The 20,207-nt window shown below is 40.7% G+C and overlaps 1 pseudogene; it reads right to left on the bottom strand.

Annotated features, from left to right (window-relative positions):
• Positions 1-20,207, bottom strand: part of LOC133630870 (solute carrier family 22 member 23-like) — a 101,221-nt pseudogene that overhangs the window by 26,138 nt on the left and 54,876 nt on the right.

Genomic DNA, 20,207 nt, shown 5'->3' on the forward strand with positions numbered 1-20,207 from the left:
CACAATGTAGATTGTGAGATGTAACAGGACAATTAATACATTTATCATTTGTTTTCAAAACGGTTACAAAAAAGTGGCACCCCAAAAATGTACTGTGGGACCCCATTTTTATGACTTGATGGGGTCCCTGCGACCCCATTTTGAAAATTCGTAGTGCCAACACTGATGGAGTATTGGTGCGTGCAAAACAGCAGCAGGCGGCTGTGGCCTGCGGGCCGGTTCTAATACTAATCAAATATCATCCCGGGGACCATAGATTCATTCGCTGGCCAGATCTGGCCCGCGGGCCTTGACTTTGACACATAGGATCTAAAATAAAGTTTGACGAGCAAGAAAACCAGGAAGAAGCTGATCGTGTCAACATTGGCACACAAGCTGGTGATCATGCCGCATATAGTTTGTCTGCGTTGACGCTAATAGTAACAATATCACTAATACTTAGGTAATAGTCAAGCCACGAAATGTAAACGAGCATTGTTAGCGTTTTTTGGGGTTATATGGGCGGAATAGTGGACCCCCTATTGGCTCTGCAGTAAGCGATAGGCAAAATTCCCAAAAAAGTGCAATTCTCCTTTAAGGAGCAGGAACAGGCAAAATAAATGTGATTAGTTTGCATATACATGATTAATGCGATTTTTATTGATTAATCACAAGAGTTAACGCATTATTTTTGAAAACCCTAGTATTAATTTGTCAATAAGGTTAAGCTATTTATTTATATCTGCACCTATTGCTCTTTTATCCTGCACTACAACGAGCTAATGCAACAAAATTTTGTTCTTATCTGTACTGTAAAGTTCAAATTTGAATGACAATAAAAGGAAGTCTAAGTCTAAGCTCAAAGACAATTCGACAAACGGAGTGGCAACCACTTGAAAAAACATTAGGATAGGGTTGTACAGTATACCGGAATTAGTATACTACCGCGATATGAATGAATCAGATTAGGTACTACACCGCCTCTAAAAAGTACCGGTCCCCCACCCGTCATCGTCATCACGTCGTGTCATGCAGACGAACATGTTCATGGCAGTGCACAATCACAGAGTTCTTACAAGCAGAATGTATGTAGTCAGAAAAGGGAGAACGGACGAACGAATTTTAGCTAAATAACTAAAGATAAAGGCGAAGCTATCATAATATTGGATGCGGAAAAAGTGGTCTATAGTCAGCAAAGACAAGTTTTCAATAGGTCAGATCATTAACAGTCAATATGAACATTTTAATTAACACACTACACATAAGTGAATGAAGGGCATACTTACTCAACAGCCATGCATGTCACACTAAGGGTGGCCGTATGAACAATGCCAACACTGTCATAAATATGTGCCATATAGTGAAACCATAGTAAACAACAAAGACAAACACATTTTGGGAGAATATTTGCACAGCAACACAACAAACACTACAGAACAAATTCCCAGAATTCCCTGCAGCACCAACTCTTCCGGGACGCTACAATACAAACAAAGGCCATTGGTGGATCTACACCTAACATCCACTGTAATGATACCAAGTACAAGAGCCGTATCTAGTTGATACTACTATGATTAAATTGATATTTTTTAGCATCACAAAATCTTATTGTTTTTTTCATATTATGTTTATAAACTCAGGAAATATGTCCCTGGACACATGAGGTCTTTGAGTATGACCAATGTCTGATCCTGTAACTACTTGGTATTGGATTGATACCCAAATTTGTGGTATCACCCAAAACTAATGTAAAGTATCAAACAGAAGAATAAGTGATTATTACATTTTAACAGAAGTGTAGATAGAACATGTTGAAACAGAAAATAAGCAAATATTAACGATAACAAGTAGATTAATAATTCATTTTTACAGTTTATCCCTCATAATGTTGACAAAATAATAGAATTATAAATGACACAATATGTTATTGCATATGTCAGCAGCTAAATTAGGAGACTTTGTTTGTTTACTTACTTTACTACTACAAGACAAGTTGTCTTGTTTGTTCACTATTTTATTTAAGGACAAACTTGCAATAAGAAACATTAGTTTAATGTACCCTATGATTTTTTGTTAAAATAAAGCCAATAATGACATGTTTTGTGGTGCCCCTTATTTAGAAAAGTACCGAAAAACATTTTGGTACCGGTACCAGTACCAAAATATTGGTATCGGGACAACACTACAATAGGACGTGCATTATGTGTTTATTTGGACGATCCTATGCAAAAAACGCCTATAGCAGCTGTTGTGAAACACTTGAGAGCGACACAGTGCGATGCTGTGAGTGATTTCAAAAGAAAAAGAGCTTCCTTGTGCTCGTTTGTCCACTATTTGAATGAATGAGCCTTGATTCATTCCATCATTAGCATTCACACCACACAGGCTGCCAGCCACCACAGACAGTCAAGTCCTTTAGTGGCCTTACATCAAACACTACAGTACGAGTGCTCTCCTCACATCATTCATGCAGCCATTATTTCACAAGCCACATTTTCCTCTGCACAGGAATGTCAGCCATCTCCAAAATGGATCTTTCAAGGTGACAAGAGGCCAACATAATAGGGTGGATGTCTTGTCTGGTGGTTCCGCTCCAATCCAGCAGGATGAAAAAGACTGGAATTCCAATTAGGATGTGCCCCCCTTCGGCGGGCATGAATTATGCTCTGTGTTCGCGGACATCGTCACAGCTGGAGTGACATCGCCAATGAGTGGAATGCAGGCCGACGGGTACAAGACCCGCTGAGACTGAACCAACTCAACTCCTTGTCGGGAGACGGTTCACTGGTCATGAACTGCTTGGGATTAGAATTCCTTAGATTCCCATAAGGCATCATTTGGAATAAATGTGACAGTGAGAGCAATGCTGACACAATTCTCATACATGCAATAATACAGACATGTCACGTTGATATATAAAGGGTTAAAAAGTAGCACTGTGAAAACTAAAGTAGGCCTGAGCTCCTTACACACCACGTTGACCCTAATCTTCACCCCTCAACTCACTGGATCAGCATTCCCACAATGCTGAGCTGGAGCTACTGGCCAACTGACATAAATCTACCAATACAATATCTCACACCAGTCTAGCCGCAACCGTCTCTGGGATAACAAACCAATCAATAATAAAACTAAAAGCGCAATCGGAGAATCTGCCAAGTTAGGTTGCATTAAAGAAATAAAAGAAAATTCCCGGATCCAGCCCTTAATTTGATTGGTTCTTTGTTGGCTAAGTTTGCATGCTAACTTTTGAATCAAATGCAACACAAAGAACGTGAAGATTTTTGAGACTATACAGAGGACAATCAGAACACATTGGTCTAAAAGGGTCTGTTTTAAGAATAAGGGGTGCTGGGACATTGGTCCTTTAGATGTGTGCACTCAAGAGTTTGATGAGGGTCAAGTAGGGTTCACCTGTGGAAATGTGAGTTTTGGCTTCATCCTATGGTTTTCGCTATGCTTCTACTCGTTTTTGAACATGTTAAATTGTATAACTGTAAACATGAGACATATTCCAATGTAACCTTGTGCGCATGTTCTGAAAAACAAATCAGAAAAAATAGATACATTTAGGGCTGTACCGATGAATCTGCCTCTGAACAGTATCGGCTGATAGTCGTGAAAAAATACATGATCGCCATTGCTAACGCTGATCATTATAGCTGACACTAATTTTTAGAGACTGTCTGACAAAGTGCTAGCAGCTAATTATGTGTCTACATACACAGTGTGGAGCTGCTCCCCTAAGCTAATAATAATCACCTCCATTACGGTAAATAAACTGCATTTCTTAGTATCTTAAGTATCATTATCACGTAACATTATCACTGGAAGACGAGGTTAAACATGTTACACACCAAGAGCAAGCAGGAGCAGGCATGCTAATAGCAAAACTAACAGCTAAGCTAGCTCCAAACAACACCAAGAAGAAATGCTTAAAAAACTTTAAGAAATGTAGATGGAACCACGTTGCCGCAGAAAGTAAGCAGCTTTTAACAGGACATTAACAAGTAGAATAATACGAGTGCAGAGAGCGGATACTATAACAACACCTATTGGTGTGTCGGCATAGTCACAGTCCGTACACGCCACATAAGAGGAGGGTAGATCTATCCATGATTGGTGGTTTATACACCAAGGGTAGTATCAGTATATGATCGATACGAGTGATAAGGCTGATATTGTATTTTCTCAAAATAATTTTTGTTGTTTTTTGGTAATATTTACAAACTACGGGAATAATTACCTGGACGCAGGAGGACTTTGAGGGCAAAACCCACAGGATTTAAATGAGTAGTAAATAGTAGTTTTTGCTTTTGTTTAGTTACTGTGTACTATTGACTTTGTTTTGATCAGACAATTCTATGTAATAAAAGAGAATAAGGATCACATTTTGATATTTTGTTGCTATTGTTATAATAGCATGTACCATAAATACATGGAAATGTGATCTCACTCAAGATCGGTATAGGAATGGTCAGCATAAAACCCTGATCAGACGATCCCTAGACCAGTGGTTCTTAACCTTGTTGGAGGTACCGACCCCCACCAGTTTCATATGCGCATTAACCGAACCCTTCTTTAGGGAAAAATGGTTTTTTTTTTTCAAATTCAAGACAACGTTATATGTTTTTTTACTGGTGCACAAAATGAACCGTGCATGAACATCACCTTGTTCAAAGAACGAAACCAAAACAGTGCATGAACTCACAACAAATTACACACCTGCAAATCAGTGAGACTTCTGCTGTTGCCTTTGAGAGACCAGTTCAGATATACGTGGCTTCACCTTGGCAAGTGTCACTTTCATGTCATTTTCACAGCAAAGTCTGTTCCTTTTCTTCATTTTCCACCCAGACATACAATACTAGTACACAGCTCATGAAAAACAATATTTTTTGTTATTGTCATTGTAAGTGGGCCAAAACACTTATATTATAAAATAATCTCATGGAAATGATTGCTGTCATTTGATTATAATAATAAAACATGTAATTAGTTCTTTAGTCAGGTTTGGGATAGTAGTTCTGCTGGTGTGGCCACAGTGCATGTGCACGTCTGACGTCGCTCACATGTGCTCCACTGAATGCTCAAGGAGTTTTTGCGTTTGCTCACGCATATGGAATATTAGAGGGAACATTGTTAGAGGGTATCCATAATACGCCGATAGGGACAAGTTTTCATTTACACGATGAGTCGGGTGTGTCTTGACCTCCGCGGCGGAGTCTCCGCCAAACCCCTGAGGCCAACTCACCGAACCCTTAGGGTTCGATCGAACCCAGGTTAAGAACCACTGCCCTAGATAAAATAGGACTGTTTTTTCAATTAGTTTTCAATATATATAAGTGGTTGATGCAGAAAAATAATTTTCTTTGATAACTACTTCAATGACCACCACTATGTAAAAATGAGGCTCATAAATCCTCCTCGGTTAAGACTTAGACTAACTTTATTGATCAACAAGGGAAATTGTTCCAAAAAATGAACCAAAGAAGCATGATTTGAAAACGAGGGCATCAGGGTGTTTGGGCTGTTGCCTGGCAACAGCGGCATGAATGGTGTCGCAAGCAACAGCCTCGTCTGCAGAAGGAGGGATGTACACTCTGATGAAGATTACAGGAGTAAACTCCCTTGGCAAATAATATAGTCGAATTCCAACAGCCAGAAGTTTGATGTCCAGCATGCTAACACACTCCTTTACAGTAATATGTCCAGGATTATACCACCTCTTGTTCACCAAGATGGCAATCCCACAGTCTTTCTGCTTACCGCTCAGGAGTGTTTCCATCTGCCCGTGAGGTTGTGAAGACGCGCTGTGGTCCAGGAAGTTTGCGTGTAGCCAAGTCTCCGTAAAGCACATGATACTGCACACGTCGTACTCTTTTTGAGTTCGGACGAGCCTAAAAAATTTGTCAATTTTATTCGCCAAAGACCGCACGTTCCCCATGAGAACAGAGGGAAGGGCAGGCTTAAATTTCCTTCTCCGCTCCTTCATCTTTGTGCCTGCACGGCATCCCCGGCGCTTTTTACGTAGTTTCACGGGATTGTCCGGCCGCGATCCCCATAGCGCTTGTCCAACCCGTCCTCTACAGACTGAAAAACCACCTCATGAGAGCTTAAAAATGTTTAAGTATTTTTTGAGAGGTTTTTCAAAATATGGATGTTTCCATTGCCAGTTTTTTATTGCTATATTCAAGTTTTTGTGCATTTCTAGGTGTAATGGAAACAGGTATTGATTATAATAACTATAGCAGAAAAAAAAAATTATAGGTCAAAAGGTTTTATAGCTTTTAGCAACAGTCTTTTGTATAATTTCTTCTTGCACTGACATGACAATGGGACATACTATGTTTCAATTTGATGTTCCACCGTACCATCCCCCAATTACATAATGGACACTAACACGCCGCCAATTAGCAATGACAATAATCCCAAAAGCAGCTTTGACTGCTTTGCTGACTGGCAAACGTTTTATCGGAATCAATCCGCCAACGAGCAGACGTCTGCTTCAAGTTCAGTCAAGTCCACCACTGCAGGCATTTTCTGTAGCCTCAAGCTAATGTCATCAAATCCTGTCAGTTCATTCTACGTTTTAGTCTGTGATCGAAATCTGTCGTTTTCTACTGCCACATCCCTTCCTGTAAAAATGCAGTTGTTATACAATTTGCCTTGTGTTTTTTCTTTGATGCGCACAACTGCAAAATACGAAGGCGTGTGCAGACTCAGTAGCTTAACTGTGACACTTTTTGGGGCTGGGCAGTAGGGCAAATATTTATTTACTAGCTGCAACTTGCTGGGTCCATTTTTATTGCACGGCTACTAACATTAGTCTTCCACAATTCCACTCAGAATGTCACTCAATCATTAACCTGCAAACAAGTACAATACAGTATGGGACGGCGTGGCGAAGTTGGTAGAGTGGCCGTGCCAGCAATCGGAGGGTTGCTCGCTACTGGGGTTCAATCCCCACCTTCTACCATCCTACTCACGTCCGTTGTGTCCTTGGGCAAGACACTTCACCCTTGCTCCTGATGGCTGCTGGTTAGCGCCTTGCATGGGAGCTCCCGCCATCAGTGTGTGAATGTGTGTGTGAATGTGGAAATACTGTCAAAGCGCTTTGAGTACCTTGAAGGTAGAAAAGCGCTATAAAAGTATAACCCATTTATCATTTATTTATCATGTATGACAAATTCTGCCTTGTTTCTGCTCTGACACAACATAGCTGAACATAATTCCGTCTCAGGTTCGTATTATGTGATAACGTCAAGATATTGAACACCTTTAAAGCTAATAGAAATGCCAGGCTGGAACAAAGTCAACCATGTGAAAAAGCTGCTGATGTCTTTTGGCTAGTTGTGATTGACAGCCCACTGCAGCGTTGTCAGCAAAGTGTGTCTCCCTGATCCGTGCTCAGTGAAGCCAAGACTAGAGTTACTACAGATGGAAGAGGTTTTTTTGGGGGGGGGGTTTTTGCAAGAAAGAAAAACTGCTTTGTCAGTGCACATCAGCGTCCATGTAAAACGCAGCAACGAAAGAGAAGGAGTACATGTATTTCTCTTCGAACACTTGCAGTAGGTTTTCCTTTGCATACATCTTCATCTTGCTTGATTTCATTCCCATTACGCCCTAGTGTGTGAATGTGAGTGTGAATGTTGTCTGTCTATCTGTGTTGGCCCTGCGATGAGGTGGTGACTTGTCCAGGGTGTACCCCGCCTTCCGCCCGATTGTAGCTGAGATAGGCTCCAGCGCCCCCCGCGACCCCGAAGGGAATAAGCGGTAGAAAATGGATGGCTGGATGGATACGCACTATGACAAACTTGATATATTCACTTCTTGTGCGGCATTTACTCCAGGTCAAGGTGATTTCAACCACTTTAGGAAAAGCCTTTTAAAAGGGCGCCTCATTGATATTCTGCTCGCAAATGCCTAAACCTGAAGTGAAATTTCACTAATTTCGGCCAATAACAGCCAGAACTCCACAATAGTCGTCACTCTGCCTTGATTAGACAAACCAGGTGACTTTGAAAGTCTGCACACAAATAGCCTGAGGTAGGGCTGCACAACTAACTGAGATCGCGGTTCTAATTAGTGCGTTAACAACCGCAAGAGGCTGAGTTTTTTTATGCCTCTGCCGTCACAGACATTTGAGTGACAGCCATGTTCGCCAATCAGAATTGTTGAGCCTCATGTTTGTTTGTCTCTCGCTTCAAACAGGGAGAAAGAGGTCTCACTCTGCATCGCTCTCAGCATAGAATAGCCAACTCTGTTTTAAAGTTGGTAGCAAACATGGCGGCCCTGTAGTTACGTGAGGCTCTTCAGCAGATCCCCTGGCCATACACTCTGATTGGCCAAAAGCCCGTCACCAACTTTGAAACAGAGTCGACCATACTTTCTCTGGCTTTCAGCACCTGAGCTTGTTTATTTAACAGTAGAATTAACTGAACACAGGGAGCCCTCTTTTCAGTCATTCACAATCTTTGTCTCGGTGGGCGGAGAACGGGCTGCCAGCTTTACACACACGAGAAGCATAGACAACCTCCCTACTCATGACTCGCCAGTGATAAGTGCTGAAAATTAATAAAAATAAGAAGGAAAAAATATAATTACAAAACCTAATGTCCCGTTGTGGTAATATTTCAGCTTCAAATTGGTTGGGCAATACACGGCCATCAACACGGACAAACCAGAATCAGAATCAGAATAGTTTTATTGCCATTGTTTGAGAACGGGTTCACAAACTAGGAATTTTTCTTGGTGCAATACATATATATACATATATACATATATATATTTATATACATATATATATACATATATACATATACATATATACATATACATATATACATATACATATACATATATACATATACATATATATATATATACACATACACATATATATACATATACATATATATATATATACATATATATATATATACATATACATATACACACATACATATATACATATATATATATATATATATATATATATATACACATATATATATATACACACATATACATATATATATATACACACATACATATATATATATATACATACATACATATATATACATATATATATACACACATATATATATATATATATATATATACATACATACATATATGAACCCGAGGAAAGCTGCGGGACCGGACGGCGTCTCCGGACGGGTGCTGAGAGACTGCGCTGATCAGCTGGCTGGTGTCCTCACCGACATCTTCAACCGGTCCCTGTCCCAGGCCACTGTCCCATCCTGCCTGAAAACCTCCACCATCATCCCGGTCCCCAAAAAGAAAAACACTGTCAGCTGTCTGAACGACTACCGGCCAGTGGCACTCACTTCCATCACAATGAAGTGTTTTGAGAAACTGGTCCGGACCCACATCCTCTCATCCCTACTGCCCGCATTGGACCCCCATCAGTTTGCCTACCGAGCCAACAGGTCTACGGAGGACGCCATCGCTATGGCTCTCCACTCCGCCATGTCCCACATGGAGGGGGGGGAGCTATGTACGGCTGCTCTTTGTAGACTTCAGCTCTGCATTTAATACCATCTTACCTGACAGACTGGTGACCAAGCTAGCAGACCTCGGAATATCCAACCCCACCTGTCTCTGGATTAAAGACTTCCTGACTGACCGCAATCAGAGGGTGAGGATGGGTACCCACACCTCCACAGCCCTCAGCCTCAGTACCGGCTCACCTCAGGGCTGCATGCTGAGCCCCCTGCTCTACCCACTCTACACCCACGACTTCACAGCCACCCACCCCGGCAACCACATCATAAAGTTTGCCGATGACACAACGGTGGTGGGCTGCATCTCTGGGGTCGACGAGACGGCATACCGGGACGAGGTGGAGCAGCTGGCAGTGTTGAGCAGGGTGAACAACCTGAAGCTGAACCAGCTCAAGACCCAAGAAGTGATCTTGGACAGCAGGAGGAGAAAAACTACCATACAGCCCCTGTACATCGACGGGGGCTGTGTGGAAAGAGTCTCATCCCTATGCTTCCTGGGAGTTCACCTGGATGAGGACCTGTCCTGGAGGACCAACACCACGGCCATCGTCAAGAGGGCACAGCAGAGGCTCTACTTCTTGAGAGTACTCAGGAATCTCCACCTGAGACAGGATCTGCTGGTGTCCTTCTACCGCTGTTCTGTGGAGAGCATCCTCACATACTGCATCTGCGTATGGTTCTGCAGCTGCACAGCAGCAGAGAGGAAAGCTCTCCAGAGGGTCGTCAACTCGGCCCAAAAAAATCAACGGGTGCCCTCTCCCCTCCCTGGAAGAACTGTATAACTCCCGCTGCCTGAAGAAGGCAGCCAACATACTCAAGGACCCGTCCCACCCCGGCAACAGCCACTTCGATCGGCTGCCTTCCGGCAGACGTTTCAGAACCATGCGAACCCGCACAAATAGACTCAGGAACAGTTTCTACCCCCGGGCCATAACTGCACTAAACGCAGCTAAATTGTAAAAAAAAAAAAAAAAAAAAAAAAAACTCCCTCACGTGCAACATGAGGAAGCCACCGGTCAATCACGATCCGGGACTGTGCAATCAGCGATCACATGCCAACTGGACAATATTTATCATATTTATTCACACAATTAATCCACAATAAAAAGCCTGCACAGCATTGGAGGTAGGAAATGCTGACTCCCACCCCCTTAGCACACTGGGATTCAGCATTACTCCTCTCTAGTCACTTTATACTTTTTACTGTCTCGTTTTCTTTTACATTGCCTCTTAGAGTGGTCTTAGGCCACATTGTATGTTGCATATTGTGTATGTTGTGTTGTTTTTGTATATTGTGTGGTTTTCTTCTTTAAAAAAAAATGCAAAGCACCTCAGGGAAGCAATCTAAATTTCGTTGGACCTGTACCTGTACATGCACAATGACAATAAAGATCATTCATTCATTCATTCATTCATATACACATATATATATATATATATACACATATATATATATATATATACACACATATATATATATATATATATATATATATATATATATATATATATATATATATATATATATATATATATATATATATATATATATATATATATACATATACATATATATACATACATATATATATATACATACATATATATATACACATATATATATACATACATACATATATATATACATACATATATATATACATACATATATATATACATACATACATATATACATACATACATTTACTAATATACACATACATATCCATATATACATATTAGGGCTGAGCGATATGGACGAATAAGTATATCTCGATATATTTTTACTTAAACTCGATATTCGATATATATCTCAATATATTTTCCGGTGAAAATATTTATATAAAGATATTCATTTTTGAGTGATATTCAGTGAAATTGAAGTGAATGACAACTGTACTGTAAACAGTCAGTGGCACTTTTATTAACCCAGTTAGTCAAGATGGGTATTAACAGCAGAGAAAATAAACTGTTTAAGTAGCACAGAATTACATAACATAAATAAAATGGGAAAATCTAAGAATGTAAAAATAAAATAGAAACATATTCTTTATACATAAAATAAATAACATAGCTGTGCAAATATTACAAAATGTATCAAACTCAGATAAAAAATACATTTGCAGGCAGGCACTTTTTGATTCCCAGTCGACGATGTAATGGACACACACTTACGGTTCTGTGGTCCGGTCTGTGATCAGCGCCAAGTAAATGACTTGACTTCATTGTGCGACTATGACCTTGTTGTTTGTTTCAAAATGATTAAACTATTCAATGTCAAAATATAAAGAGTAGAAATAATGGCCAAAATGCCAGCTACTGTCTTGTTGTAAAACACCAATGAAAATGAAATGTAGCATTTAGACAGGCTATACTGTAGCAAAAGTAATCACGTCTGCCACAATGATGTGTGTTCTTAATAAAAAGTGTATTCCACGTCTTCCATGTCGAGAGCAGTTTTGATTTGGGCTTACATGGTAAACAACTCAAATGTGTATCCAGACGCATACATTTGTCCAAATGTGGCCAAGTATATGGATTATGGATTTCCTGGATGTGGTCTACATCACTAAAAGAAAAATCTACGGAAGAGAGTCCATCTGCCATCTTAAACTAGTTTTTTTAAATACGTAAATCGCCCGCTTGAAAATTCCGTCTTCTCTTTTCCGACTCTCTCGTCGTCATTTGGGATGTCTGTTGGGATTTCCCTTCCTGGTTCCATGACCCGCCCTATCTTGCCTCTGATTGGCCTAATCTCAACCAATCGTGACTCATCATAGTAAACAACCAACCAATCATGAAAATTCGCAGTAAGGTTTTTTCTCAAAATCCTGCAGCCCTAGCCTGTAGCACAGTAATGTCAATGAAAATTAGTTGATAAGGTCATAGATTCATGCATCCATCCATAGCTTTATCCAAAATTGAAAGAGTGAGTGGCAAAAAGCTGCATGACTGTGCTTTTTCCAACCATGCAGGGGGGGATTCCTTTTGAGGATGTGAGTGTATTTGTTTGTTCTAACCTCCTCCCTCTTCCTCCCACATGCTCAATCAGCACAACTATCCTCTCTACAGGAGGCTCCCAATAGAAACTTGCTATTTGACATAAAAGAACAAAAACAATACAGTGAATGGAACAAATGCAGATTAAACAAACTTGGGGTGAACATTTTTAGAAAATAGTTTTCCTTCAATATAGCATTTCAATATCAGATTATTTTTCAAGGGCCTCTTCTCATGTATTTTACAACAAACGACTAAAGAATCAATCCGTATAAGGGATGTGTCGGTCGATAGAACAGCCATTGATCAGTATCGGTCGATTTTCATGAAAAAGTATCGCCCTTGCCAATTAATGTATTTTAATGGCAAACGCAAACACTGATCCCCTCTAGCTAATATTGTTGACTAGCTAACAGCGAATTGTGTATCTCCATTCAGAGTGTGGAAATACTCTTATAAGTTAATAATAATAATCTCCATTAAAGCAAATAAACTGCATTTCCTAGTATCGTAAGTATCATTATTAAGTATTAGGACGTAAACATGTTACACAGCAAGAACAGGCAGGAGCAGAAATGCTAATGGCTATTATTAGCTATTAGGTATTATTATTTAGCTGCTAAGATAGCTAGCTGCTAAGCGAGCTTGAAACAAGAGAATAAATAAGTACCTAATAAACTTTACGCAGTGTAGCTGGACCCATGTTACAGCAGAAAGTAAGCAGCTATTACCAGGAAATTAACCAGTAGATTATTAAGAGTTAGAGAGAGGATAATATAACAGCTGTTAATTGTTGATGAGTCAGCCATGTCTCAGCCAGAAGTACACAACACAAAAAGAGGGACAATCGATCCATAAATTGGTAGTGTCGACACCAAGGGTAATATCAGTATATTATCGATACTTGAGTGATTAGGTCGATTTTTTTATTTCATTAAAATATTTTTGTTGTTTATGTTACCGTTTACAAATTCAGGTAATACATACTTGGACAGGGGAGGACTTTGAGAGGAAAAAAACATTTAAATGCATAATAGATAGTTTTAAATTTGGTTTAGTGATTGTGTTCTATTGACTGTTTTGATCACACAGTCGTATAAATCGTACATATCGTAATAAAAGAGAACAAGGAACTGGTTTAAATAGCGTGCTAATATTGCATTAATCATGAATAAATTTAAATATTTACAGTTAATACCTGTGATTGCTATCTGACAATCTCACTCATGGATTATCAGTATCGGAATCGTCAACATAAATCCCAGATCGGAACATCCCTAATCTGTATTATAATACAAAACCAGTGAAGTTGGCACATTGTGTAAATGGTAAATAAAAACAGAACACAATGATTTGCAAATCCTTTTCAAGTTATATTCAATTCAATAGACTGCAAAGACAAGATACTTAACGTTTGAACTGAAAAATTTGAATTTTTTTGCAAATAATCATTAACTTATAATTTAATAACAGCAACACATGTTTACCACTGTGTTACATGGCCTTTCCTTTCCGTAAACGTTTGGGAACTGAGGAGACCAGCTTAAGTTGTTAAACAGTCCGGAGTCTCCATTGTGGTATTTTACGCTTCATATTGCCCCTCAGATTTTCAATGGGAGACAGGTCTGGACTACAGGCAGGCCAGCCTAGTACCCGCACTTCTTTACTATGAAGCCACGCTGTTGTAAAATGTGGATTGACATTGTCTTGCTGAAATAAGCAGGGGCGTCCATGATAACGTTGCTTGGATGGCAACATGTTGCTCCAAAACCTGTATGTACCTTTCAGCATTAATGGTGCCTTCACAGATGTGTAAGTTACCCATGCCTTGGGCACTAATACACCCCCATATCATTACAGATACTGGCTTTTGAACTTTGCGTCTAGAGCAATCCTGATGGTTATTTTCCTCTTTGTTCTGGAGGACACGACGGCCACAGTTTCCAAAAACAAGTTGAAATATGGACTCGTCAGACCACCGAACCCTTTTACACTTGGGGTCAGTCCATCTTAGATGAGCTCAGGCCCAGCGAAGCCGGCGGCGTTTCTGGGTGTTGTTGATAAATGGCTTTCGCTTTGCAAAATATAGTTTTAACTTGCACTTAGAGATTTAGCGACGAACTGTAGTTACTGACAGTGGTTTTCTGAAGTGTTCCTGAGCCTTTGTGGTGATATCCTCTACACACTGATGTCACTTTTTCATGCAGTACCGCCTGAGGGATCCAAGGTCACGGGAATTCAATGTTGGTTTTCGGCCTGGATGTTATTAAAGTGACTCCTAAAATCATTGCTGTCTTCCATCCTTCATGTTAAGCTTTCACAAAATTTGAGATCATGTTTATAAGAGCCTCGCTTAGATCAACACGTCCGCGGGTGACGATGCCAAACTAGCTAGCTTGCGATCAATGCTAAATGCTAGCTGGCATAGTGAGCGAGCTGCCACTGCTTTTTTATGGTTGTATTCAGTGCCGTTTTATTGCAACCTGAACGCAGTGACTATATTTATTTCTTCTGTTCACAGTTTCAGTCAGCTCGAGAACAAACACGCCTGAATTTCTTCCTTTTTTGCAATCTACCAACAAAGGTCGACCGCGCCGATTTGGTCAAACACTGGACTTTACTCGGGAATTCGTCAGATAGCCTGAGGTTACGTCACACACTCAAACAACCCCCTCTGAAAATATTACATGACAATCGACAATTTCTTTAAGTAGGTGCAGACAGCCGGACTAAAGCAGATTCAGAGCTGAAAAAGTTGTGCTGAGCGTGCACGGAAGATAACTCTAACATGGATACAACTTAGCTCATTTATCTGGAGAGCAGATAGTAGGAGGGAGGGCAAGGACAGGTCAAACTGTATAGTGGGGAGATGAAAGATACTTGAAAACCTTCTGATAGCACCACACTATATGGAAAACAAAAATGTCTGCCTTCAGTCAGGCAAGACCAATTGATACGCGTGTCATTTAGGGCTGGGCGATATATTGAATATACTCGATATATCGCGGGTTTGTCTCTGTGCGATATAGAAAATGACTATCGATATATTCGAGTATACATTCTCACGCAGTTGCTTTTAGCTGCGGGCATTACACTACAGGCTTTTACACTCTTTCTTGTCTCTCCTTCTCACAGAGTCATACCTTCTTACATACGTTACATACTGTCACGCGTGCAACGTCATACCCTCGCCGAGCAGAGAGGTAGCGGCATTGGTAACATTAGCTGTCATGCCAGCGGAGTGGTGCGAGTGGTAATACGAGAGAAAGAAGGTGCGAATCTGGTAACAAATAAAGGAAGAATTATTTCCCAAGAAAAACAGCAGGGAGTCCATCGTCTGGCGGTGGTTTGGCTTCAAGCGCGAAGATGTTGAACAGACAACCGTAATATGTCAAGTATGCGGCAAAAGCGTTGCTACAAAAAGTAGCATTACTGCTAATTTGTAGCATCATTTGAAAAGTCACCCGCAAGAGAATGAACAGTACTTGAAACTCCTCATGTCAACATCTCCGGCCAATGCCACACCCACAAAATGCCCAGGCAACCATTTCCACATCAACACCGTATGAAAAAAATAGTCAACAACAGAAGGAGATAACGTCCGCAGGAACCTACCACATAGCGAAGGACATACACTATTTGATTTCCTATTATGCAGCTCATTTTTATTTGACAGTTATTGAAATATCTTGTGTGACATCATGCACAAAAGTGCACTTTGTTTGTTTTAAACTATTGTAGTGGCGTTCTGTACAAAAAGTGCACTTTAATTTAGTGTTGTTTTGATAAGTCATCTTAGTGACATCATGCACAAAAGTGCACTAATAGCTTGTTTTAAAATGTCTCTGACAATCTTGCACTTTCTGTTTTGAAATGACATGAATATTTGTGCCACTGCTTAATAACTGTTTAATAAATACAGTTTTGGTCAATTGACTTAGTTGTGATTTCCCTCTCTACATGAAAGTTTAAAATGAGCATATATTAATGCAGTATGAACAACAATGTTTTAATTTAGACACATAGAATCATCATACTGGTGTGATTTTTGATTGATTGATTGAGACTTTTATTAGTAGGTTGCACAGTGAAGTACATATTCCGTACAATTGACCACTAAATGGTAACACCCGAATAAGTTTTTCAACTTGTTTAGGTCGGGTCCACTTAAATTGATTCATGATACAGATATATACTATCATATATACTATCATCATAATACAGTCATCACACAAGATAATCACATTGAATTATTTACATTATTTACAATCAAGGGTGTGGAGGGGGGGGGGGGGGGTAGGATATGGACATCAAGTAGTGGACAGAGAGAGAGAGAGAGAGAGAGAGAGAGAGAAAGAGAGAGAGAGAGAGAGAAAGAGAGAGAGAGAGAGAGAGAGAGAGATATCAGAAGGCATAAGAAAAAGTATCTGCATTTGATTGTTTACATTTGATTATTAGCAATCCGGGGGGGGTGTTAGTTTAGGGTTGTAGCTGCCTGGAGGTGAACTGTTATTGCGGTTTTGAAGGAGGATAGAGATGCCCTTTCTTTTATACCTGTTGGGAGTGCATTCCACATTGATGTGGCATAGAAAGAGAATGAGTTAAGACCTTTGTTAGTTCGGAATTTGGGTTTAACGTGGTTAGTGGAGCTCCCCCTGGTGTTGTGGTTATGGCGGTCATTTACGTTAAGGAAGTAGTTTGACATGTACTTCGGTATCAGGGAGGTGTAGCGGATTTTATAGACTAGGCTCAGTGCAAGTTGTTTAACTCTGTCCTCCACCTTGAGCCAGCCCACTTTAGAGAAGTGGGTAGGAATGAGGTGGGATCTGGGGTGGAGGTCTAGCAGTAACCTGACAAGCTTGTTCTGAGATGTTTGGAGTTTAGATTTGAGGGTTTTGGAGGTCCTAGGGTACCAGGAGGTGCATGCGTAATCGAAAAAGGGTTGAACGAGAGTTCAAGGTGCTTTTGTTGACCAGAGAGGAGATTCTGTAGAGAAATCTCGTTCGTTGGTTAACCTTTTTGATTACCTTGGTTGCCATTTTATCACAGGAAAGGTTAGCCTCTAGAATGGAACCTAGGTAGGTGACCTCATCTTTCCTGGTGATAACAATGTCACCCACTTTTATGGTGAAGTCATTGACTTTCTTGAGGTTGATGTGGGACCCAAACAGGATGGATTCTGTTTTACCCAAGTGTATGGATAGCTTGTTGTCAGCGAGCCAGGTGCAAGTTCTACAGAGCTCAGCACTGAGGATTTTCTCCACCTGTGACTTGTCCTTGCCGGATACCAGCAGGGCAGTCATCCGCAAACAAAAACAATTCACAGTCGCATGCCGATGACATGTCGTTTATGTATATTAGGAACAGTAAAGGTCCCAATATACTGCCTTGGGGGACTCCACAGCTCACCGAGAGGGGGGGGGGACACGGTGCCGTTCACCTCTACCACCTGCTCCCTCCCCTCCAAGTAAGATTGCATCCAGCTCCATGAGTTTTTGTTAAATCCGATTGCTCTGAGCTTATCCAACAGTATAGCGTGGTTAACGGTGTCAAAGGCCTTCTGAAGGTCCAGCATGACCATGCCGCAGTATTTGCCCACGTCCACCTCATGTTTGATGTGGTCGGTCAGATAGAGAAGGCATGTGTCAGTGGAGTGGTTAGTTCTGAAGCCGGATTGGAATTTGTACATGAGTTTATTAGTGGCAAGGTAACTATCGACCTGTTCATAAACTATTTTTTCCATTACTTTCGAAATGGAACTGAGAATAGAAACAGGTCGGTAGTTGCCAGGTTCCAATTTGCTTCCTTTTTTAAAGAGGGGAGTTACTCTTGCTATCTTAAAATCTTTTGGTACTTGGCCTTGTGTAATTGATAGGTTTATTATGTGCGTGATGATCGGGGCAATGATGGAGGCAGAGTCCCTGAGGAATCTGGAGGGAATATTATCAAGGCCGGTGGCCTTGTTAGGGTGGAGCGCGCTCAATTTTTTAAACACCTCATCAGCTGTGACCATTTCTAATTTGAAATCATCGTTGGATACTCCTAGCTTTCTGTAGAAGGCTTTAATGTGTTCTACACCAAAGCGACCAGAGTGGTGGGACAGCTTGTTGACTAGAATTGCGGCTATGCTAGTGAAAAAGATGTTAAGTCTGCTAGCTACCTCCATTTTGTCTGTAATGAGGGAGTCACCCTCCTTGATGCTGATGTTGGTGAGTCTTGTTTTAAGTTTCTGGCTGCAACCAGGAAGCTGGTTGTTGATAATTTTCCAGAGCTCACATGGCTTATTTGTGTTTTCCTCTATTTTGTTGTTAATGTAATTTTTTTTTAAGGATTTAGTCAGGTTGGTTGACTTATTTCTTAGTTTATTGCATTGCTTTTTGAGAGTTGAAAGGAGTAATTTGAGGTTGATATTATTGGGTTGTTTATCTACTTCTGTTTTACATTTTTGGTATTCAGAGTATTTCCTGTCTCTGTCTTTTATGGCAGCTAATAGGTCCGGATTCATCCATGGTTCCGAGCGGGCTTTGATCCTGACTGTTTTCACGGGAGCCATGTCATTTAGTATCTTTAGGAACGCCGTTTTGAAGCGATCCCAAGCAACATCGACCAGGTTGCTCGCGAGCACAGGGGACCAGTCCCACTCATCTAATTTTAAATTGAAATTGTTATTGGAGTATTTTTAGAGGGATCTGGATTGGGCTGTTATGTGGCCATTGGCTTTAGGTTTAGCTATTTTGCGGGTGCAGAAGGTTAGATAGTGGTCGCTAAGACCACAGATCATGACCCCACTATTTTTTATTTTAGGCCGGTCTGAAGTGAGAATGAGATCTATGGTTGATTGGGTGGAATCACACACCCTTGTAGGTAGCGCTATTAGCTGGGAAAGACCGTGCAGATTACAAAACTTGCTGAAGGATCTGAAGACAGGCGCATCTTTGCGTTGAATATCTGTGTTCAGATCCCCAGTTATAATTTTTTCCGCGTTGTCTGTCCCTGCCAAGCATTCTTCCAAAGCCCCATAGAAATCACTCTGATTAGGGGGTCTATAAACAGTCCCTATTAGTACCGGCTTAGCGTTTTTAAATTTGATTTCCGCCCACACAGATTCCAGGTCATTGTGGTTAAGATCAGTGCGAGTTATGTATTTAATATCCTGGTGAATATACATACAAACACCCCCACCGTGTTTATTCCTATCCTTTCTGATAACCGAAAAGTTTTCTATTTCTATCTCTGAGTCAGAAATACTTTGATCAAATTTGGTTTCAGAGAAACACAAGATTTTTACCTTCGTGTTGAGGAACATTTCTCTGATTTGGTCAAGTTTGGTTCCAGAGAGGCTGTTCACATTAAGGTGGATGATGTGTAGTCCACTGGAACCAAAAAGAGCATCAGAGTCCGCTGTGTTGTGGTACTGACCAGAAAAATTGTTGGTTATTATTGCTGTTGAAGTTGGAGAGCAAGGAGAGAGAGAGAGAGGCATATTGATCGTCCTCCAGGTGAAGGGGGAGGGAGGGGCGGAGTTGGAGAGGGGGAGGCCAGGTACGGTTGCTGGGGGTGGGGTTGGATTTCCTTTTGGCGGGCTTTTTTGAAGACAAAGACAAAGAGGAAGAGAACAATGAAAATGTTTGTGTAAAGGCGCCTCTAAATCCTGTGTATGCCGCGTCCTCGACCGTCTGGGACCGGGGAGAGGCC

Source organism: Entelurus aequoreus, linkage group LG16, assembly GCF_033978785.1.
Source record: "Entelurus aequoreus isolate RoL-2023_Sb linkage group LG16, RoL_Eaeq_v1.1, whole genome shotgun sequence".
NCBI lineage: Eukaryota > Metazoa > Chordata > Actinopteri > Syngnathiformes > Syngnathidae > Entelurus > Entelurus aequoreus.